Below are 6,745 nucleotides of genomic sequence, written 5' to 3'. Positions count from 1 at the left end.
CCCCCCACCGTGCCCCTCCCCCTCTCATGCATGCTCCCTCTCTCTCAAAAATAAATAAATACTTTAAAAAAAGAAGTATCCATATATGTAAGTGAAGGTAGAAACAGTCATTGCCCCTCTATTACTCATCCACACTCATTAGGCAGCCCATTCACAAGTACTAAGCCACTTGCTGTGTACCAAGCTAAACAGCCAGGGAAGAATATGATATGGACACTCCCTAGCAAGGTTTCAGATCCACACATCTAACTACAATGCACTGTGGTAAGTGCAACAAGAAAAAGAATGGTGGGTCCTCGGAAGCCACAGCAATCAATTCAGCCTACTGAAGACGGGTTTGGGAAGAAGAGCAGAAGGAGATTAAATATGGGTTTGCAGAGAAAGTGACTCCTGTATTAGATCATGGAAAAATAAGACGGGCTCTGAGAAGAAAGGTGTTCTGAGTGCGTGTGCACGTACGCACACGTGTGCACTGGAAGGCAGGTGGTTATATTAGTCAAGCTCCTGGCAGGAAGGAAATGATACCCTCAAACAGGAAAAATAAGGCAAGCGTAATAACGGGACTTTGTACAAGAATGCAGGCTAAGGAAGATTCAGAATATTAAGGAAACCAATGCGGGAAGGGTAGAGGGATACAACCAGTCCTTAACCATACTCTCCTCTCTCCCGCTCCCGCTCCCGCCCATGACTCCACCGCACAAGAGGTGAAGGACAGGAAAGGCTACTGAGGCCGTCCAAAATGGTAAGCCTCCAGAAGCACAGGCAGAGAAGGGTGAAGTGGGTGGGTCTGCAGCGACAACCAAATGAGAATATTTCAGGCCAAGATAAGAGAGAGCTGGCTCTGCAGAGGTTCTTGCTGGAATATGGGGAAGAGGGAGGGAAGGCAATGGGAAATGATGGGTAAAGCACCAGCCAGAAGGCAGAGGAAATGTATAATCTGCATGGTAAGGAGTCTGAACACTATCTCAAAGCAAAGGGTTTTAAGCCCAGGAGCGACACACTCATCTCTGTGTTTGTAGCTTGGTAGCTGCGACCCTCCTGCCCCCAGTGGTCTGACTCCTCTAGGTAGCAGAGGCCTGATACAGGAGTCAACAGACCCAGGTTTGTACCCTGGCTTACTTGCTGTAAAACCGTATCAGTCTGGGCCCAGAAAGGCAGAAACTACAGCAGTTATCTGAACAGAGAAAATGTAACACACAAAATTGTTAACCGTGTAACTGAAAGGATAAAAGAGAACTTGGGGCGCTTGGGTGGCTCAGTCGGCTGAGCATCCAACTCTTGATTTCAGCTCAGGTCATGATCCCAGTGTTGGAGGATCGAGCTCTGCATCTGGCTCTGAGCTGAGCCTGGAGCCTGCTTGAGACTCTCTCTCTCTCTCTCTCTCTCTCTCTCTCTCTCTCCCTCTCTCCCTCTCTGCCTCTCTGCCTCTCTGCCTCTCTGCCCTGCTCATGCTCACTCTCTCAAATAAAATAAAATCTCCCAGATATCATGGTCATAGCAACTGTTGGAAGCAGGCACCACTACTAGGCAGAGGAAACAAAGGGAAGAGGTTGGAATTATTAAAACTTAGAAATGCAGGAACGTCTGCACTAAACCTGAGACCTCTGAGAATGGGTCCTTGGCTGGGCCGCCACCCCGGAGGAGGCGGGCCCATAAAGCCTCTTCTGCACATGATGGTGGAACTGCACAGTGGACTCAGCTCCTACCACAGGAAGGCTCTGCCAGTGCAGGGGTGAAGTCATGCCGGCATGACCATGACAAGCAGAAGGAACGTCCACAGGAAGCAAAGAGGAAAGGACCAGGGACTCATGCCCCAGGCCTGGCCATCTCCCTCTAGCAGGGAGTCAGTGGGAAGAGCAGAAAGAACTGCTGAGTCCCAGCCTCAGTTAGCATTACAGAGTGGAGGGGCTACTGCATCTCAACAACTGGCACAGTAATCCTGGAAAAGAAACTTCAGCTTTTTGGGCCTCAGTTTTCCTTGTCTGTGAAATGGGAGTAAAATAAAAAGTATCAAATTCATAAGATTATTGAAAGAATTACATGAAACAAATTATATAAAATTCTGTTATAGGACCTGAAATAAAGTAGTACTTCAATAAAAACCAACTCGCTTCTTCATTCCCCAAATTGTGGTAACAGCTTCTATCTGAAGACAAGGATGCGTGTGAGTTAATCATCAGCTTATGTGTCCCATGAGGCATCCAGATTTTTTCATCTTTTATAAATTACCATACATCACACAGTATGAGGGTGTTATCGGGGTTTTAACCTATCCTTCATGCGGTTTGACAATTTCTCCACCCATTTCACACACACACACACACACACACACACACACACACAGAGCTGTGTATGCTGTATGTATCTGTACATAAAAGATACAAATGTGATCAAAACATAGTTGTTATCCAGTCAGAACTGGATGAACTCAGGTACCAATGAAGGAAGCAGAGTATTCTCAATGATGGTGAAAAAAGTATCTACTGAGCGAAATTTTAGAGTGTTTCAATCTGTTGCTATTGTTAGTTTTATGATGTGGTAAAAGAGGAGATGATACTAAGGCATTGGTGGGAAACAAAAGTCACTAAACTCATTTGGAGCTTCATTGGGAGAAGGGTGGGGTCCAAACAGGTGAAGACCCAGACATCTTTGTTCGGCTCTGAACATCACATTGTAGGAGGGACATTAACAAACCAGTTAACAAAGCAGGGCTCTGTCTGTGGCTCGGAACTAGAGGCAATTACCCTGGTAAAGGCGGGAGAGGCTTGTCTTTTCACAAATGGTTCAAAGAACTCATCCTATTTAATAATGAGTACATGGAGCAGAAATTACTGAGCCTCAAAACCAGGATAGGAAATGAAAAAGTATCTCAATATAATGGACCATTGTTATCTGGAAATGTAGCTCAAGAGATTTTTCTATAAAAGTGACCACAGAAGCTTGGAAGTCCCAGATACAAGCAAGGTGATTTGGGGTGTGAACAGAGTCGGAGACTAGGTTAACAATGTAACCAAAATGAAGCTGCACATGGGAAAACTATTTAGAATTCTGCCTGAAGAAAGAAGGCATTATTAAAAGGCAGATGCTCAGCCTTAAGACTGGAAAAGGACAAGTGAACTGGAAAGAATGAGTAAGCATATTTCCCAGAAAGAACAGGGAAGTCACCTAACTGGATTTGTTGGCTTTGATTTCCCTCTCATCAAACAACCTTCTTCTATTGGGTTTCCCGTGTAGATTCCCTTGCCCAGCCTTCAGCTTCTATGGTTGAGGCACACGGCATACCAATTCCAGTCTGCTTCAGTCAGAACCTTCCCTCTGCTCACAGCTTTCTTCCTCCTTCAATAGTTTAGGAAATCGATATTTCCCTACGTTTATGGCTACAGAAGTTGAAGTGTGGCTCTTCGGTGGCAGAACGAGACAACTGACTTCGCACCCCATCACAATCCCAGAATACACGTATGCACAAGGTAGCGGCGAGTCTAGCAGTGATGCTGCAAAGAAGTCCAGCAGAATAAGGACTGAGAAACCTTATGGTTAGTGGTCGGGGAAACTTTCCAGCAAAAAAAGTGTCAGAAGCCAGCCTGCACTACATTAATAAACAAGAAAACAGTGAAAAAAACAAGAGGCATCAAGTGTTGAAATACTTTCTCAGTCAGACAAATACTTTGCAGTTAGAAACCTAACTGCAAAAGAAAGAAGAATGTTCTAGAGATCTGTTTTCTTCCAGCTCCAGTGTGATCTTCCTGCCACCCATCAGCCATTGGGGAGCACATCCACTCTGCAGAACGCAAGAGTGCAAACTGGTGAAGGTCCTCCAACCACAGACGTATTCCGGAGAAACAGAGTCTCTGTGTAAAATGTAAAATGTAGAAACTGAGACAGCCGTTGTTTTGTTCATTTCTCCTGGAAATGGACATTTGGGGCCCAAACAAATGGGTTTCTTAGAGTCTATGTCTTCTGTACTTTCAGGATACATTTTTCATTTCGAAAACGCAATTCAGTTCCACAATGTTTCAAAAATCACTTTTCTGGAACACATTTATTTAGCTGACAACTTAATAAGATCTTGGAAAGATGGCCTATGTTTTTATGTGAAATGATAAAATGAATTTTTTCTTCGGTTTAGCAATTCAACTTTTTTTCCTTTAACGGAAAGACGTTTATTTCTCTTGGTGCTTTATAATGTTTTAATATGCACTTAACTTGCACTGAGAAATTTTATATTTAAGATCTGAGGTTTCAATCATACGGTCCCTCTGTCTACGGCCATACCACCCTGAATGCACCCAATCTTGTCCAATCAGGATCCCTCTCAGTGAATTTAAATACAAGAGAAATCCTCAATCTAGAATTAAAATTTCTGTTTAATGTCTCCAAAGTACTAGAGCTCTCTGTCACACAAAAATAGATACTTCGGTAGAAATGACAGTAGGGGTTGGGAGAAGAGTGCGTAGTGTAAAGCACACTTCATAGTTTCAAGTGCTGATGGAAAAAGCACTCCAGCCATTGAAGACACCAGGGCCTGATTTGTTTTTATGATAAGCTGTATGATAAGGAATTTTCAAATACCAGTGTTTTATTATGTTTCAGCTCCAGACCTTTTCCTTACTGTTCATGGTTATATAGCTGTTGGTGTATGGAAATAAGACTCAGCACAAATTCTGACTAGTTGATATGGAGCAGAAATGGGGAGTCTCCCTGTTAGGCTTTTACCAAGGTTATATAGATATGGATAAAGTGTGGTTTGGGCCAATCTTTTCGGTCCTTCTTACAACTAAAATTTGCCTAACAATTTTATGTTTCTTACCTTATTTATTTCTGTAATTTGGGGACAATGCAAATCATTTAATCTGAGGCTCTGGGTGTTCTTTTGTGGGTTTTTTGTTTGTTTGTTTTAGTTTTTTGGTCAACCAAAACTTCAGACGTTTATATTTTAATTCCTTATGGGGTTACTTGTCTTTTTAAAAAACTTATTTCTGTCTTTATTTTGAAAAGATACAGTGCTTTCGACAACTAAAGTATGCTGATCTTCCAAGAGTCCTATATTGAGTAATAAAAATTGATTTATGCTTTGTGACAGCATTGTAAGGTTACGTCACTGAACTGTAATATAAATGAACCTTATCACCAAGACCTTTGCGCAATTCTATTTTTCTTGATTCACAATATGAATTTGTTCTTGTTTCAGCATGCTCATGGATAAGGAACAACATAAAGTAAACACACTTGTTATTAACGCATATCTAGAACTATGGAAAGAAAGAGAGAGAGAGAAAGAGATGAAGGGAGGAAGGGAGGAAGGAACGAAGGAAGCAGAAAGGAGGAGGAAGGAAAATTAATAGTAAAATTCAAGGATAACGTCAAAGTAGCACTTCCTTGCTATTCCAAAATAACATGTAGACCTCTGGCTTTGGTTATATGAAAATAGGATGATTTTATAAATGAAAAACATATCCTCTCACCTAAAAATACCTGATATGAATTCTAGTCCTATTCCTTATCAGATATATGGCCTTAAGCAACTTAGTTTTTTTCTATGCCAGTTTCCTCATCTGAAAAATGGGATAATGATATTCCCCATCTCGCAGAATTACAGTGAGGATTAAATAAGATTAACACATGGAATAAGATAAAAAAATAAATAAGTAAACTGACTCAAAAAGCATTAGTTACCTTCATTTTTCTATCATCATTATGTTCCAAAAAGCCCTCATACAGAGTTGCCTAACACACTCAAAATCATGATTTTTTTCTTCTTACTATGAACCTGGACCTTTTTTCCTTTTCGATTCATCCACATTCTTTCACTTTCAAAATTTTGTTCTTCTATTTCAACTTGTTAGTTTGATTTTCATACTCATAAATAATCAAGAACTTGAACTATGAATCTCAGCGAAGAAAAGTGTTCCCATCCAGTAAGATGTACTAATATTAACTGAATACCTAAAAGCAGATTATAAGAAAAAAACTTTATTTTTTAATTTTTAAAAAATGTTTCCTTATTTTTGAGAGAGACAGAGTGTGAGTGGGGGAGGGGGTAGAGAGAGAGAGAAACAGAATCTGAAGCAGGCTCCAGACTCTGAGCTGTTAGTAAAGAGCCCAACGTGGGGCTTCAACTCAAGAACCGTGAGATCATGACCTGAGTTGAAGCCGGAAACTTAACCAACTGAGCCACCCAAGTGCCCCAAGAAAACCATTATTTTTAAAAACAGGGAAAGAAACTTAGGCAAGTTTCCAGAATTAAGTTCTACCTATTAACCAGGTTCAATATCCATTTTAAATATTTCCATATTAATAAAATTACTTAATTTAAAAAATAAGTAAAACATCAAATTCATTTTCTAAAATCAATCAAAACACAAGTTCACTGACTTTTTAATCAAAAGGAAAAAAAACATTTAAAATCCAAATTTGGGCACCTGGGTGGCTCAGTGGGTCGAGTGCCCGACTTTGGCTAAGGTCAGGATCTCACAGTTCATGAGTTCGAGCCCCTCATCTGGCTCACTGGTGTCAGAGCGAAGCTTGCTTCGGATCTTCTGTCTCCCTCTCTCTGCCCCTTCCCTGCTTGTGCTTTCTCTCTCTCAAAAATAAATATTAGGAAAAGAAAAAACAATTCTATTGTAGCCAGATTCTTCTAAGACTGAAGACAAAGCTGAATGTGAAGAGAAATGAGAAACACGAAGCATGGAGCCCCCTGGTTGAAGACGGCACAACACTCGTGTGACTGACTCCCCCCAGGCTACAC

General features: G+C 41.2%; 1 protein-coding gene across 1 annotated transcript in view; it reads right to left on the bottom strand.

Annotated features, from left to right (window-relative positions):
- SCFD2 (sec1 family domain containing 2) overlaps positions 1–6,745 on the bottom strand; it is a 394,702-nt gene that overhangs the window by 329,008 nt on the left and 58,949 nt on the right. The window lies entirely within an intron of this gene.

The sequence above is a fragment of the Crocuta crocuta genome, unplaced genomic scaffold (genome assembly GCF_008692635.1).
Source record: "Crocuta crocuta isolate KB4526 unplaced genomic scaffold, BGI_CrCroc_1.0 scaffold282, whole genome shotgun sequence".
Lineage (NCBI taxonomy): Eukaryota > Metazoa > Chordata > Mammalia > Carnivora > Hyaenidae > Crocuta > Crocuta crocuta.
This window is presented reverse-complemented; position numbering and strand designations above follow the sequence as displayed.